Genomic DNA, 18,139 nt, shown 5'->3' on the forward strand with positions numbered 1-18,139 from the left:
GATTATCAGTAATCAAATTTAAATTTTTAAACTAAGTAGATGATTTGCAAATATTAAAATGTCCTTTTATATTGTTATTATAAAAGCAGCAAATGTACAATTGTTGTTGTTTAGTTTGCTAAGTTGTGTCCAATTCTTTGTAGCCCCATGGACTGTAACCCTCCAGGCTCCTCTGCCCATGGGATTTCCCAGGCAAGAATACTGGACTGAGTTGCCATTTCTTTCTCCAGGGGATCTTCCTGACCCAGGAATCAAACCCAGGTCTCCTGCATTGGCAGATGGATTCTTTACCACTGATCCACCAGGGAAGCCCAAATTTAAGAAACATATATCATATTCCTACCACCACAGGTCGCTACTATTGACATTTATGTGTATTTTTCCAGATCTTTTCTGATATGCATGTACATGGGTTGGTGTGTATCTGTGTGTGTTTTGTATGCATACAAATGCCTGTCTAAACTATTTTACTTGAAAATAAATATATGACTACTTTATGGCTCAGAGGTTAAAGCGTCTGCCTCCAATGCGGAAGACCTGGGTTCGATCCCTGGGTCGGGAAGATCCCCTGGAGAAGGAAATGGCAACCCACTCCGGTATTCTTGACTGGAGAATCCCATGGATTGAGGAGACTGGTGGGCTGTAGTCCACGGGGTCACAAAGAGTCGGACACGACTGAGTGACTTGACTTGACTTGACTTGACTTGACTTGACTTATGTGAAATAGTACACCTTGGTACTGTGTTTCTGGAGTTCTAACAGTTAATATTACATTGTTGTTTTTTCATTGCTAAGTAGTGTCCTACTCTGTGCAATCCCATAGCCTGTAGCCCACCAGGCTCCTCTGTCCATGGGATTTCCCAGGAAAGAATACTGCAGTGGGGTGGCATTTTCTTCTCCGGGGGATCTTCAAACCCAGGGATCGAACTTTCATCTCTTGCATCTCTTGCATTGGCAGGCAGATTCTTTACCACTGAGCCACAGTAGATCAAATCATTTTGGTTCAATAGAGAAATATTTATATAATGAATTAATGAGGGGCTGCCTTAGTGGCTCAAATGTAAATAATCTGCCTGCATTGTGGGAGAACTAGGTTCAGTCCCTCTGTGGGGAAGATCTCCTGGAGAAGGGAATGGCTTTCCACTCCAGTTTTCTTGCCTAGAGAATTTCATGGACAGAGAAAGCTAGCAGGCTACAGTCCATGGGATCTCAAAGAGCTGGACACGACTGAGCAACTAACACTTCGCAAGAAATATTTATGCCTGTTTTATGCTAGTCACTGAATAATTAAATAAGAACCATCACACTTAGTCAAAAACAATAATAGGAAGAAAATAAACACAGTATCAAGAAGTATATAGTATTATCCCTGCTTCCTAGAAAATGGTGTCCATGGGATTCTCCAGGCAAGAATATTGGAGTGGGTAGTCATTCCCTTCTTGAGGGGATCTTCCTAAACCAAGGATCAAATCTGGGTCACCCACACTGAAGGCACTGAGCCTTCTGAGCCACCAGGGAAGCGCAGAATTGGCCTGTAGACCTACCCAATCCCAGGACCATGGTGCTTCTTTTTGCCTCATATGTCTTTTCTCCTGCACTTTCCTCATTGCTTCCTGATAAAACATGAGATAGTATCTTGGAGTATGTGTGCAGAACTTACACCCAGTAACAAATTGTCGCTTTGCAGGACATGTCAGAATTATGGCGCACCTGTTTTCCCTAGTGTGAAAGCCTCTCTGAGTGATCACCAAAACCTATTACTAGCTCTGATGTATTTAACTTCTCTCAAAAAATAAAATAAAAAAAGCTGCTGTTATTCCATATGAATAAAGTACTCTCTGTTTCTCTTCTATTTACAAAATAAGTTCACATTGAATAAAATGATCTGGCTATTCAAGTCAGCAACCTTCTGTGCCTTTAGCATCTATACTGTCCTGTCCAGCCAGTTAGCAGCAACACCCTCACCCTCAGTAATCAGAAAGTGTAATGTGAATTGTTCTGTTGTGAGATACCTTAATACACAGGTCTTAGGGTCAGAAAGAAAATAAACAATACAGCTTATATTTTTGTTTCTATTTTCTTTTACTTTACTGACCATAACTTTAATGTCAGTGTGCCAAGTGAATAGGGGTTATGGCTTCTTTGAAAGCCCCTTGGAATTTATTTTGAAGGCTTGGATTGGCCAAACATGCATATTGACCCATTCTTTGTCTTATTTCCTGTTTTAATTGAGTGTCAAAGGTTACGCGTTGCTGTTAGAGTAAGACATGACTGGCAGCAGAGGTCAGGGACTCTCTGGTATTCTATTAGAGCCATAAAAACAAAACAGAATGATAATTTCACCTGTTCTAACCTCAATTTTTCCAGGATGGGACAGACATTGACCTTATTGTTTGTCAACCATTGACTCTATAAACTTCAGCTACCCTAATTCTGCTTACTAAACAGTAAGAGTGCTTTTACAACAAGGAGGAAAAATAAAACAATGAAAAAGACTCAAAGATGACTCAAAGGAGAGATGTCTCCAGGTGACAGAAAAGATAAAATAACTTCTTTTTTTATTCCTAGGTCACATCCCTCGTTTGTATAGTTTACAACAATAACAGTTTCTACCAACAACCTTCAATTTTATCTTCTTTTGTGGAATACCTTATAACTTCCTTTATGTGAGCAAGTACAAGCAATAAATCTAATAAATTGCTCATGCTACCTAAAACCTATCTGTGGCACTTGAAGGGTTTATGAATTTCTGTGCAAGTTTTCTCCACTTTCCCTACCCTTTAAAGTTTTTGGCTGAAATGTAGGTAGATATTTAAAGGCATAATTAATCTTTTCTCATCTCTTTTCTGAAAGGCAAAAATAGCAATAGTGAAGAAAGCGTATGTTAAATATTTCTTTTGAAAGTATTTGAAAACTGACTTCTTATCAAAAATTTAATGAAGTAAATAAAGGTTATAATCTGAAGCTAATTATCCTTCAATTTCAGGGTCCAACTTAATCTAGGTTTCTGATGAGCAATTAAGTAAAGTTTTAAAAGCTGGATTTTTTTGTTGTTGGTAATTAAAGTCTAGTTGATTTACAATATGGTGTTAGTTTCAGGTATACAATAAAGTGATTCGTGTATATATATATATTCATATTCTTTCCCATTATAGGTTATTACAATATATTGAATTTAGTTCTCTCTTTACCTATGCAATAAATCTTTGTTGTTTCTATATTTTACTTATGGTAGTTTGTATCCATAAATTCCATACTTCTAATTTATCCCTCTCCCCTCTTTCCCCTTTGGTAACCATAAACTTGTTTTCTATGTCTATGAGTCTATTTCTGTTTTATCAATAAATCCATTGGTATTATTTTTTAAGTTACACATATAAGTTACATCCTATATTTTGTATTTCTTTGTCTAACTCCACTTGGTATGATTTTCTCTAGGTCCATGCATGTTATTGCAAATGACAATGTTTCATTCTCTTTTATGGCATATATACATACATACATAGGCTTCTCTGGAGGCTCAGTGGTAAAGAATCCACCTGCCAATACAAAAGTACATTTGTGCTAAGTCCCTTCTGTCATGTCCAACTCTTTGTGACCTTACAGAAGGTAGCCCACCGGGCTCCTCTGTCTGTGGGGATTCCCCAGGCAAGAATGCTGGGATGGGTTACCATGCCCTCTTCTAGGGGATCTTCTCAGTCCAGGGATAGAACCCACATCTCTCCTATCTCCTGCATTGGCAGGTGGTCTCTATACCACTAGTACCACCTGGGAAGCCCCCAGTGCAAAAGTTGTGGATTCAATTCCTGGGTCGGAAAGATCCCCTAGAGGGGGAATGGCAACCCACTCCAGTATTCTTGCTTGGGAAATCCCATGGACGGATGGGGCTGTCCTGGTGGGCTACAGTCCATGGGGTCACAAAGAGTCGAATATGACTTAGTGACTAAACATCAACAACATATATACATATATATTATGTATTATATATATATATTCCACATCTTTTTTATCCATTCATCTGTCGTTAGACCCTTGAGTTGCTTCCATGACTTGGCTGTTGTAAATAAGTGCTGCTATGAACTTGGGTGTACATGTATCTTTTCAGATTAAATTTCTTGCCTTTTCTAAGTTTATGCAAACGAGTGGATTTCCTGGATCAGTTTGATCATATGACTGGATCAAATTTAAAACCACTTTTAGTTTTTTAAATTACCTCCATACTATTTTCCACAGTGGCTGCGCCAATTTACATTCCTACCAACAGTGTAGGAATGTTCCTTTTCTCCATACCCTCTCCAGCATTTATTATTTGTAGACTATTTGATGATCACTGTAGTGACTGCTGTTCAGATGATACTTCACTGTAGTTTTGACTTGTGCCTCTTTAATAATTAGCCCTGTTGAGCATCTTTCACGTGCTTTTCAGCCATCTGTATTTGCATACTTTGGAAATTAACTCCATGTCAGTTGCCTTGTTTGCAGATATTTTCTCCCAGTCTCTAGGTTGTCTTTTCATTTTGTTTATGATTTCCTTTGTTTTGCAAAAGCTTTTAAGTTTGTGGATCTTTCTGATAACAATAAATATTTGTTGGTGGTTTTCTGTAGTTTGAAGGGAAATGACTTGAAATTTAAATAGTGTTATTTAGTTACATTTTTTTTTGTGAAGGATGACTACTATTCTTCAAAGGCCATTTGGAAATCATAAGTTATCGTTTTGTCTTCACTTTAAGAAAAGTAATATTTTTATCTCAATATGCCCATTGTTTTGGTTATAATTTGAAGGTTAACATTGAATTTTTCATTATAGGTATAACAATTAGCCTTCTTTAACATGAACTTAAATTTTTAGCTTTTTCAATGCCAAGGTAGAAATCAAAATAAAAATACCATATATAAGTTTTTATGGAAATTACTGGTGTTTGTGGTTAAACTGACAGATAGTAATTAACAAATTAGTAAGATTACATTGACTTTCTAGGTTACTTGTTAGAAGTTACATGCATATTTTTAGGGGCATACGGTTTAATATGGAGGCATCAGCAGTTAAAGGAAAACTAATGATGTTTTAATTCCTTGATTTTTTCTTAAGCACCAAATGAAATGAAGCGATTTGATACACATTTAACTAAAAAAGAGACCAGAAGATTATTGAAGATTAAAAAAGTGAAATTTTCTCGCTTTACAAATTGATTTAAAGTTTTACACAAACTAACGATTTCAGCTTATTATTATAAGAAACTTAAAAAACATGGTACCATGAGAAATATGGTTTATCCTATATTTGTTTGACCAAAAGCCAATGTAATAGGAACAAAAGCCAATAAACTACCTTAAATTTCCTTGAAACTCAGTGGATTCAGCTGAATTTTTTATCAACTTGGTCAGCATTACCTTTTAAGATGAGGCTGACTATTCCCCCTCAGTTATGGAGGGGTTATTAAATAATTGATTCTGCTGACGACCTGAATTTGGAAAATTGGTCCACAATGAAGAACCATTTCTCAATTGAAAAGTTACTCAATAGCTTATTTTCATAATTCTGTCCTCAGTTCAGGGATTTCTCCTCCTTCTTCCCATATGAGAACTTCCTGAACCATAGATTTATGACAAATTGCTCAGATAGTATGTGACCATCTTCTCGAGTGTGGGGACACTTACTGGTAGGTCTTACAACTCCATGAAGAGGTGATGGTATGACTCCTTTGTGAGATCTTCAGAGAAAGTTAATACCTCTTCATTGTAGAAGTCCCAATGACAAGAATATTATTACCTTACACATTTCAGTATTCAACAATGGACCTGTTTATCCACACTGGATATGTAACTGTATCTTGGTAAAGAGAATTTGATATTCTTTAGCCATAATATTCCTGAAATGGGTAATAATAAGGGCATTGTATACACTTAAAATCACTCAAAATACAAAAAGAAGGGGAAGGGGGACTTGGTAGTGTCGTGATGCAACTTCAAATTCACATTATTTTAGGAGCATTTGACAAATTCTGTATTACTTCAAAGAAATGGATGGTGTCTCTTATTAATGTATATTCTCTAGAGTTATATATAAAAGAGCCATAACAAAACTCACACTCAATAAAGTCTTAGTAATTAACTGCCCTCGTTTTCATGCAATGTTACACCATCTCTCATAAATAGCTTGTTTGAACCTATACACTTAAAAAGGCATTAATTACTATTGACAATGCTCTACAAATAAGCTAGCCATAAAAAATGTGAATAAAAGGAGTGACATGATCTTGGTGTTGGGAATATTTGGAGCAACAATGAGTCTGAAAAGAGGACAGTCCTATTTCATTCCCACCGATGTTCGTGTCCATGTAAACTCCCTTTTAATAGCATCCACATTACACTGGAAAATAGGTATGCTACCTTTTGAAAGTGAGTGCATTAAAAGAATCCAGCCCTTTGCTAAAAAGGTCAGCTCTTGAAAGCCTTCAAGAGCTTTGGTAGCTGAGAAAGCTGGAGGGCTGTAAATCCTTCGTTTCGTTGCTAAGAAGCTTGGCTCCTGAGAATCACATCAGTGATTCTAACACAGAGAGTGAAATGTGAATCCTTTGTTCCCAGCCTATGATGCTGCACTCCGGAGTACTTGTTTCCTTGGCTAAGAGAACGTGCGGGAGCGGTCTATTAGGTGAACTTAGAGATTAATTATGAATAGACACAAACTGAGAAAGATAGGCGAAAAATGCACAGTGTGTTAAGAAAGAAGACTTACTTGCAAGAGTGCCAGATGGCAAATGCCATTACACAGAGATATATGCACCGAAATGATGGTCACATGGTAACATCTGAAAATATTTTATAACCTCAGCATGTTTTTTTACTATGAAAAATATCTGTCGAGGAAAATGCCTTCCCCATTGGCTTATTTTAACACACTGATTGAAAATAAAGAAAAAATACAAAAGGTCATTGTACCTTTAAATCAAACTGTAATATACCAGAACCAGTCTTCACTTATTATATAGTAAGAGGAGCACTTTAAACAACTAGATAATAAATAATTATTGTCATTCAGCAAAAAATAAGTACAGCACATTTTGGATACATGTTGAAGGCATTGTATCAACTATTTTTCTATTTGCATAATTAAAAACAGCACAAATATTGATTATGTGATGAAGTGTTACATTTAGGAAATCATTATACATATCTTTAAATATTTCAATACCTGTGAAAATTGTTATATTTATCTGTGTATGTATTAAATTAATGAAATGCAAATGACCATGATAACCCATAAGAATGGCATTATATGGCTGAACAAAAAAAAATAATAATGATGTTAGTATTAATAATAATAATAACTGTTATTGATCTAGTATGTATTTCAGGTACAATTATGAGCACTTTATATGCACTGATTGTATCACGGATGTTTGATACAATCTTTTGAGTTGTATACTACTATGTATTGCATTTACACAGTGGGCACAGAATTTGAGAAATTTGTTCAAGATCCCAAAACATGAGGTTAAGTGGTAGAGCTGAGATATGAACCCATGCCACCATCAAGAATATTATTTACAGATAGTGCAACAAGGGTGTGTACAATCTAAGAGTAGGGATTTAGATATAGAAATAATGATAATCTTTTTTTTTCTCCTCTGCCTGTTACAAAGCCATACCCCATATATGAGATGTTGTGATCTTTATAGCCCTTATGCAAGTTCAGATTGCATATTACATGGCAATGTTCAGGAATATTTAGTGATTTCGCTAGTGTCATGTTTAGGGAATCTCAGGACATGGAACAAAAACTGGTTTCTAACAGTCGTTCCTCCCTAATGCCTTCCTCTGTTCTTTTTTTTTTAATTGGGGTATAATTGCTTTACAATGTTGTGTCAGTTTCTGCTGTACAACAAAGGGAATCAGCTATATGTTCACATATATCCTCTCCCTCTTGAATCTCCCTCCCACCCCATCTCCTCATTTTACCTTTCTCCATCAGCAAAGAGCACCGAGCTGAGCTCTCTCCACTATTGCAGATTCCCACTAGCTATCTGTTTTACATGTTAGTGTATCAGTGTCGGTCACAATCTCCCAAATCATTGCACCCACCATCCTCCCCCATGTCCTTTATACAGACAGTAAATATTGCATAAGCTTCAAATCAACTTAAGTGATGATATAGAAACAAAATAAGTTGATTAATTTAGATATTAATTACCAATGCATTATTTTCTTAAAAACTTGCCTGTTACCATATGCCAATGCCAGCAGTATACCTCCGAAACTGGTGGTCACTTTCAGTGGCTTCTCAAACTGGATTCATAAATTGTTATTGTTCTTTAATTTGTAATATAAATATATTACTTTTCTTTCAGTTTTCACTATAATGAAAATAGTTATCCGCAGCCTCATGCTTGGATAACTGCAAAAGCCTTTTACGTGGTTTTCATTGAGTCGAAATCTCCTCAATTGAACCATGTCTCTGTATTACGGTTAATCTCTAAATTCTTGACAGTGAATATGTCCTGAAGTTTTCTTGTTGCCCTACTGTCCAAAGCTTAGATATAAAAATTAATATTATATAAGAACTCTACAGTCCAAGATTTGAGCCCTATTGCTGCACTTATCAGCTATGTGATCTTTAGCAAGTAAGAGAGTTAAAAATCTCTGTGAAAAATGACTGTTAATCGTTCAATGGTGTCTGACTCTTTGCAACCCTGTGGACTGTAGCCAGTCCCTTCTCCAAGGGATCGTACCAATGCACACATCGAACCCAGGTCTCCTGCATTATAGACAGACTCTTTCCCATCTGAGCCACCTCTGTGCTTTGTTACAACTTCCTTTTTAATTGGATTGGTAATTCTATTCACTCATAGATTGTTATGACACCTAAATGGGCTATCACATGTAAAGTGAAATGAAGATTGTCTAGCCGAACAGTAAGTGCTCAATAAACGTTACCCATTATTAGAACAACTTATTTTGTCCCTTCATAGGATCCATAGAAGAGACATCTGGTTAAATGCATCTTCCAGTCTGCTAGTTGTAGTCTTAGGTTTGAATTCTGCCTGCTTATCCTAGTTACTGTGTGATGTTGGGAAAATTGCTTGATCTAAGCCTGTTTCCTTGTCTATAAAGTATAATTTAGTAACAATTCTTTGTAGGAAAATTAAGTGAGATAGTAAAGGTATACTATTTAACACTAGATGTGGCTTGTAACAAATACTCAATAGTTGTTGGAATAATTGCTAGAAGAAAAAAAATTATGAAATCATTACTGAGAAATTTTTTTTCAAAATTATGCTATTTTTTATTACTTAGAAATCCTATATACAAAACATAACCAGTTTTGTAAATAAGCATATTTATCTTTTTAATTTGTTTATTATAACACAAACAACAGCAAAAAGCTAAATAGTTTTGAAATCTGAATTCAGTAAATGAAAAGGATACATTATTTTTCTAAATTTTTAGTATTGCCTTCTATTTCTCTGACAATATCATTTTTCCCCAAATTGATATGTCTATTGATAAAGTAGGGAGATAAGATATTGCTCCTTTGTGTTCCCTCTTAAGCTACCATAAGATCAGAATACAGTCAATTCCCATTTGTAAATAGTTTGAATTCTAAAGTTTATTTGATAACTCAAAATACATTACTTTCTATGTATTCATTTGGAAGTCAAAATATATTTTTCCCTCTATGAAAAAGTTGAATATGCTGATTACTGCCCCTAGGCAAGTTCAAAAAACTTAATTTAACACTTACTATACAAATATAATATATGCTACATTTGCAGTTAATATATATGGAAAGGTTTATGGTGCTGATGAAGTGAAAAATGAATGCCATGTGCATCATTTTCATGGGCTTTTCCAGCCTTGATGCCATTTTCTCCAGTCACTGGTAGCAAAATCCCCCTTTTTTCTTAAACATGCCTCAATGCCTCACTATAGATGTATGCACAGTTATTGAACTTCAACATGAATAACACAATTTTGTTAAATGAATTTGATAAAAATCAGACAATGTGTTAAGTGATAACTCTCACGTCTTCTTTGTTTTGGTTGCAAAAAATTGTATACTCTGGAAAGTGCAGCAATCGACCCCCCAAAAGCTTGTTTTCTTGCTAAGTGGGAAATTTGACTCATGCTTTTTTTTTAAAAAAAAGATAGCTTTTATTTCTTGTGATTTGCTTAACTAATTATTCTTCTCATTTCTGACAACATAGCTAGCATGCATTTTTTTTTTTTTCCTGACTTTGGCCAGTTTAGGGAAAAAAATAATTGCTGTTCATTATCACTTTTTTTTTTGCCATCATATTCTAATCTGTTCCTTACTAAAAGCCAAATATTTTCATTCATGATAAAGGGAACTATTACTGCTGATATTTTGCTTTGGTTTTTAGTCTTTATCCTTAAATGAAACTTAAACTTTCTTACTTTGTAGGGAAAAAAAAAAAAGTACTTGGTTACTGCACTTGATGAAACAGATAAGTTCATTTCATTTCAACTAGATGTTGAAGGAAGAACAAAGGACATCAGTCAGTTCAGTTCAGTCACTCAGTCATGTCTGACTCTTTGTGACCCCATGGACTGCAGCACACCAGGCTTCCCTGGCGGTCACCAACTCCTAGAGCTTGCTCCTGGAGATAATTACTTGAACATGGAAGATGGCAATTCAGTTAGCCTTCCTGATTATTTTAAAATTCATCAGCAAGGACATTGTTAAAAGTGTTTATCATGAAAGGGTGTAGTCCTTGATACTTAAAATTCTAATATAATAAATAAGAATAATGTTGAGAATCTCGGCTAGTATTGTATAGCCTGTATATGACAAATGACGTTTACCCAGTTTCAAAACAAACAGGAGTGGTTATTATCCCATCTGACTAATGAACAAAATGAATTTCATAAAGGATATACTCAAGGCCAAAGATTTGACTGGCTTCAATACATGACATCCTAAGCAGACAGCAAGGATGAGTTTCAAGGCCCATATTTTTGAAGAAAGAAAGTACATGTGTAAAATGCCTACAGTACTGAATAGGTAAAGCTGTTTTGCTTGCTTCACAGTGGACTAATGGACACAATGCAGGAAGAAAGTTTTGGGCAAAAGCAATGGAAGGGAAGAAAAAAATATATATACCATATTTGACATTCTCAGAACCTCACACAATGTTAAAGTAGTGCTTGTTCCTAAGACTCAAATTTGAAAAAATTCACTGGGCATTGGTGAAGTACTCAAACGGGTCTTGCCTAAGCGGTGAGGAGTAACTGGTTTTGGTGGTGCCTGAAGTACTCTTGCCTGGAAAATCCCATGGACGGAGGAGCCTGGTAGGCTGCAGTCCATGGGGTCACAAAGTCAGACACAACTGAGCGACTTCACTTTCACTTTTCACTTTCATGCATTGGAGAAGGAAATGGCAACTCACTCCAGTGTTCTTTCCTGGAGAATCCCAGGGATGGGGGAAACCTGACAGGCTGCCGCCTATGGGGTCGCACAGAGTCGGACATGACTGAAGCGACTTAGCAGCAGCAGCAGCAACAAGTTTAAAAAACAAGACTCAAAGGATCATATTTTTCCAAGTAATTTAACTGAATTCCAGAAAAACCCTGAAGCAGATTTATAAGAAAGAATACAAAATATTAAGCACCAAAAACAGTAAAAATTTTCGTTTAGACAATCAAATATCTTTTAGAGAGATTTGAATAATATTTCCAACCATATATGCCTTTTAGTTCCTGTGTAGAGGGCTTTCCTGGTGACTCAGATGGTAAAGAATCTGCCTCCGATGTCAGAGACTCAGGTTTAATACCTGGGTTGGGAAGATCCCTTGGAGAAGGAAATGGCAACCCACTCTAATACTCTTGCCTGGAGAATTCCATGGACAGAAGAACCTGGCAGACTACAGTCCATGGGGTCTCAAAGAGTCAGATATGAGCGACTAATACTTTACTGTGTAGAATTCATTTCTTTGCAAGGTTTAATCTCATTAATCCCTTCCAAGATACTTTTTACAGCAGACATTGTGGTGTTTATCTCTAGAAGATCTATTTGTGTCTTTTTATGTTTTTCTTGCCTCTACTTAACTTTATGAACATAAGAAATGCATTTATAGTAACTATATGATTTACAAAATAAGTATGAAATAGAAAGCTACAGATCATAAACATTTAAAAATTCATTAATGACCAAATATCTTGTTAAAATATTAGCAAATGTAAGACATTTCTCCCCAAATGTATACTTTTGGGAAAAAAGCACATAAAAGATATTCTATATCAGTTATTAGAAAAATCAAATTAAAAGCACAAGGCAACATCAATACACATTTTTTTTTTAGAATGGATAAAATTTAAAAGATTGACAATACCAAATGTTAGTTAGAATTTGAAACAAAATTTCCATTCACTGTTGATAGAAATATCAAAAGATACAATCAGTTTGGCATAAAAAAAATAGAAGTTTTAAAAATTTACACACCTACCATATGATCCAGCCATTCCACTAAGTTTTTACCCAAAGGAAAAGTATATGTCAAAATGGATACGTAAATGTTGGTAGCAAGTTTATGTGAAATAGTAAAAAAATGGAAACAATATGAGTGAACATCAGCAGACAAATTGATAAACTGTGGAGTTTTCATATAATGAAATACTTGTTTAGTCACCAAGTTATGTCCAACTCTTTTGTGACCCCATGGACTGTGTAAGCCGATCAAGCTCCTCCATGGCATTTCCCAGGCAAGAATACTGGAGTGAGTTGCCAGTTCCTTCTCCAAGGGATCTTCCTGACCCAGAGATCAAACCTGCGTCTCCTGCATTTTCAGGCAGATTCTTTACCACTGAGCCACCAGGGAAGCTTAATACTCAGAGGCAAAAAGAACTAAACTCTTGATATAAGCAACAGCATGGATGAATCTCAAAAGATAGCTATGCTGAGTGGAAGAAACAGATATAAAAGAGTACATTGTGTATAATTCCATTCTTAAAAATTTCTAGAAAATGAAAACTAATTGACAGTGTCAGAAAATATGTCAGTAGTTACTAGGGCTTAGAGGGCTGAGTGTCAAGGGACAGGAATTACAAAGAGTCATGAGGAAACATTTAGGAGTGATGGGCACATTTACTCTCTTGTGTGTGATGTTCATTTCACTGTGGTACACCTGTGTCAAACTTATTACACTGCACAGTTTTAAATGTGTGATTTATTATGCATCAATTATGTCTAGAACTATAATTTAAAAATAAATTCATAAGATCTCAAAGTCAAATTAAAAAAAAAAGATCTTTCAGTGATGTTTTCATGATTTACTACCACAATATTTATGGAAATACAGAAGATAATTATTATTCACAGCGGTTCTGTGTGCCTTTGTTTCTACTTCTCCCTACATTTGACACAGCCCCCTTTTTCTTCAAGCTTTCTAGAAGCTCCTTTCAAAGGCCACTTCTCCCATGTAGGCTTCACTGTTCTCACAAGCTGAAAATTACTTCTTGTTCTTTCAAATCTCTGTAAGCCACTAATATGCATCTTTCTGATGATATTTATATTCTTTCCCAGTTCACAGTATTAAAAATCACTTTTTTTTTTTCTCAAAAGACAGGACTCTCTGAGTCACTGAGATAATTTGAAAGACATCAGTTCAACTTACAGAAACAGAGAACATTTTTTTGATGTCTTGACGCTGAGAACCCTGGGGAGTGAGACTTCTGATGTTCCTGGCTTTCAAAATAGATGGTCTGACCTAGGTGTTTTCCCATAGTACCTTCATCCTAACTTCAGCCTCCTCTACACATCAGATGACAGAGAGTTAAAAGTACATATAATGAGAAATCAGTGCTACTTTAACATTTGCTCAAAATTCAAAGATAGTTCTGTTGAGATGTTCCTCCTAATTTGTTTCTTCTAAGCTGTTTGCCTTGTGTGATGCCCTCTAATTAAATCCTCTCCAAAGTCCCACAAGGGATAAACTGATTTACAGATGATAAGAATGAGACCTCTAGAGGTTTCCTGAGTAACCTGGTCCAAGTTAGCCATCTGATAAGTAGGAAGCCAACACTGGCAGCAATTGCCCTCTGACTCCAAAGCCTGCATTCTCCATCAACACGTTATATCACCTCTCTGACATTCAAATGCAAAGAAAAGGCCGAATAATCTAAAGCCAAAGGGATTGGAGGACATTCCTGTAGGGGAGGGTGCAGGTGTACTCTGTCTTCATTGACAACAAAGTTCATGTTGGTATTTGTAACAGTATCTGATACTTTGACTTAGATTATTTGTGCATTTTACTGGGGAATTCTGGGCTTCCCTGGGCTTTCCTTTCAGACAGTAAAGGATATGCTGGCAATGCGGGAGACTGGGTTCAGTCCCTGGCTCGGGAGAATCCCCTGGAGAAGGGAATGGCAGCCCACTCCAGTATTCTTGCCTGGAGAAGCCCGTGGACAGAGGACCTGGCGGGCTGCATTCCACATAATGTTTCTTTTCAATATCTTTTAATACTGAGTTTGTGCTTACTTTTTTTGGATTGTCTTAATATCTGTTCATAGTTGGTTTGTTAGAACGAAAACAAACTCCACACATATTTATTTTTTATGTTTTTTAATGTCTTCTAGTTATCCTAACAATTTCTCCATTTGTATAACACTTATTTTTAAGAAAATGTGTCTGGGTCATCCCAGTGCACCAGCCCCAAGCATCCTGTATCCTGCATTGAACCTAGACTGGGATGACCCAGAGAGATGGTATGAGGAGGAAGTCGGGAGGGGGGTTCAGGACTGGGAACACGTGTACAGCCGTGGGAGATTCATGCTGATGTATGGCAAAACCAATACAGTATTGTGAAGTAAAATAAAGTAAAAAAAAAAAAAAAAAGATCATAAAAAAAAAAAAGAAAATGTGTCTGGAGTATTGTCCTTTTAAAGTCTTCCCAGCATTTCCTAAATTTCATAACATGACTGTTCTATATGTGTGTGCATATGTGTATTGAGAATGTGTATAAATTATCTGCAAAGGCTATATCTTATAGCCTTATCTAAAGGCTTATCTTACAGTTGAACATATCCTAGGACTCAGTTAGGAGTTTTTCACATAATAGGAACCAGTTTCTTGAGGTGCACTGAACTGGAATGTAAAGAATCACTGAAAACTTGTCCATAAAATCCAAGTGTAGATACACCTCTTCCTGTCTCCACCTAAACATGGGGTTATGGTGTCATCTGTGTGTCTCTGTGTAGTTAAGACTTTCACTCCACCCTCAGCCTGCTGTCCATTCAATGCTGACATCCTCGGGAGGCCTGAAAGTTTCCTGAGTTACCATAGACACGCACACGCATGCGCACACTGACAGACAATACGCACAAAATCCTGAACACAGATCACATTTTTTTACCTCATTGAAGTTTATAACTAATTGGTCCATCTGTTAGAGAGTATTTAATTTCCTTTTAATTTATTTTTTCCTGTGTTCAGCACTTTTCCATTTCAGAGCATTTAATAGCAAATGCTGCTATTGACTAGATGAGAGGCTATGAATTAGATGCGGTCTGTGGTAAGTAAACTAGTTTCTTTTATCCCAAAGGAAACTGAAGACATTAATGTTGCTCAACCAGTTGGTAGAGACCATTATTTAAATTTAAATGAAAGAAAAACACGTTTGCTTTACAATGGAAATGAACAATTCAGATCTGAGAAGCTATTGCCTATCTCTGCCAACCACCTCAATGTCTGTCTTTCAGATAGCAAAGATGTAGTTAATATGGTACCCTAGATTTTTACAATAATAAAGCATATCAGCTCTGATATGGAGACTGACTTCCTAATTATTCAGGCCCTAAATAATGCAAGCCATGTTCTCCTTTATTAGCTAATATCTTTCAGAGGTTAGAAAGATGATTATAAAGACCAATTAAAGATACAGTTTTCTGACATGCTGGCCCAGTTCATAATCTGCACAATATGAAATGCATGTAAGAAGGTCATTATCAGAATATTCTCCCCTAGTTTATATTAGTTTTTTTTTTCCTTCTTTTTGGATCACATCTAGTATAAAGACTTTGGTGTTGCTGTAACTCTTGTTCAATAGCCATAAATTCTAACTTCATAAAATTTCTTGATACTACATTAACCCTGCATCAGATAAACAAGTACATTGGGAACTATGGCTAATACAGCTGAACATGAAAATAATAGATTGTATTTGTACAGAAAAAAAGAGTGCAGAAGCAATCTAAGTAATATATAACCTTGTTATATGAAATGCTATTATTTTAATACATCGGTTCCACTAACAAGAAATCTGTTGGAGGAAATCTGTTATTTTATGTACAGAGAAATGCTATGCATTAAGCAACCCTGCTTTATTAATTTAGTGCTTCTCTGTCACTCAATACTTTGGAAGATATTTTTCCCATTTGGTAGATAATAAATCACAAAATTCCTGTTATGGTTCAAAGACTGTAACACTGGTTTCAAAGATCATATTTAATTCCAGTATAAGTTTCTCCAAATAAATTTCCTATTCAGGTAATTGTAGGGAGTTAAGATAAGTGAAGATGTATGTTACAGACCAAATAATGGCCCTCCAATTGTACTCAAGTGCTGAGGCGCTCAAGGTTAAAGAATCTGCCCACCAATGTAGGAAGTGCAGGTTCAATCCTTGATAGCATCAAAGTAAGATAAATCTAGCTCACCTAGTGATTATGGACATTACATATCATGGGTATTTTAAAGAAGATGAATTCTAAAGTTGAATGCAAGTTCTCTAAAATAAGGTATTCAACTTTCCACTATGACAATTCTCTATTTTCTACTCCTGGACAGTTGCCTACTCTCCTAGGAGTTTCACTCTATGATGATCCAGGATATAGATACAGACATAGATAACAGATATAGATAGGGCTTCCCTGGTGGCTCAGATGGTGAAAAATCTTCCTTCAATGCAGGAGACCCGGGTTCAATCCCTGGGTCAGGAAGTTCCCCTGGAGAAGGGATAGGCTACCCACTCTAGTATTCTTGGGCTTCCCTTGTGGCTCAGCTGGTAAAGAATTCGCCTCAATGCAGGAAACCTGGGTTCGATCCCTGGGTTGGGAAGATTCCGTGGAGAAAGGAAAGGCTACCCACTCCAGTATTCTGGCCTGGAGAGTTCCATGAACTATACAGTCCATGGGGTCACAAAGAGTCGGAAACGACTGAGGAGCTTTCACTTTCACCAGTATTCTTGCCTGGAGAATTCCATAGACAGAGGAGCCTGGTGGGTTACAGTCCATGTGGTCTCAAAGAGGCAGACATGACTGAGCAACTAACACACACACATACACATAGATATAGATAATATATAGATATATAGAGATACAGATACACACACACACACACATAGATATAGATAATATATAGATATATAGAGATATAGATACACACACACACACACATATTCTTGTGTTTTCTTGGTTATTTTCAACAAAATTGACCTATTTGAATTACAGAATTAAGGCACTGCATTTTTGTCATCCCATTATTTAATCATTTTATAGAAAAATAAAGACAAAACTACGCTGCAAACTTTCCCTCTGGTTAAAACTTGCCTCTTCCATATCCATGTGGATATCATGAAACCAACATCTGTTAGAGATTTGTATAATTCTATTAATATTCTTTATTATTTCCCCTGCATTTGATTTAATAGGCAGTGATTTTCATGACGCTTTTCTGTTCCTTTTTAAAAATCTGAGCATCTACCCTCAGGCTCTGAGGTGAACAAATGAAGCCATAAAAGTGTTTATACTTCTTGTGTAATAAGGCCATCTTCCCCCACTCTCTCAGAAAATAAACGTTAGGGTCAACCTTGTCATTTGTTTCTATCCTTAATTATCTTAGTGTTTCCAATCCTATAATGACAATGACAGTCACAGGTACTATTTATCAAAACTCTTAATATATGTCAGGAGCTCTTCTGGGTGGTAGGAGTGTATTAAAACAACTGATGTTCACAATAGCTTAATAATGTAGGTACTGTCACTATCTTTGTTTCACTTATAAGGGAACTAAGGAACTGGGAAATTAAATAGCTTATCCATGATCTTACCACATTATATTCATCCTGAAGAATCAGTTAACACTTACCTAGTACTTACTGCGTCAGTTCTTTCTTTCTTTTTTGATATG

The sequence above is a fragment of the Capra hircus genome, chromosome 8 (assembly GCF_001704415.2).
Source record: "Capra hircus breed San Clemente chromosome 8, ASM170441v1, whole genome shotgun sequence".
NCBI classification, from domain to species: Eukaryota; Metazoa; Chordata; class Mammalia; order Artiodactyla; family Bovidae; genus Capra; species Capra hircus.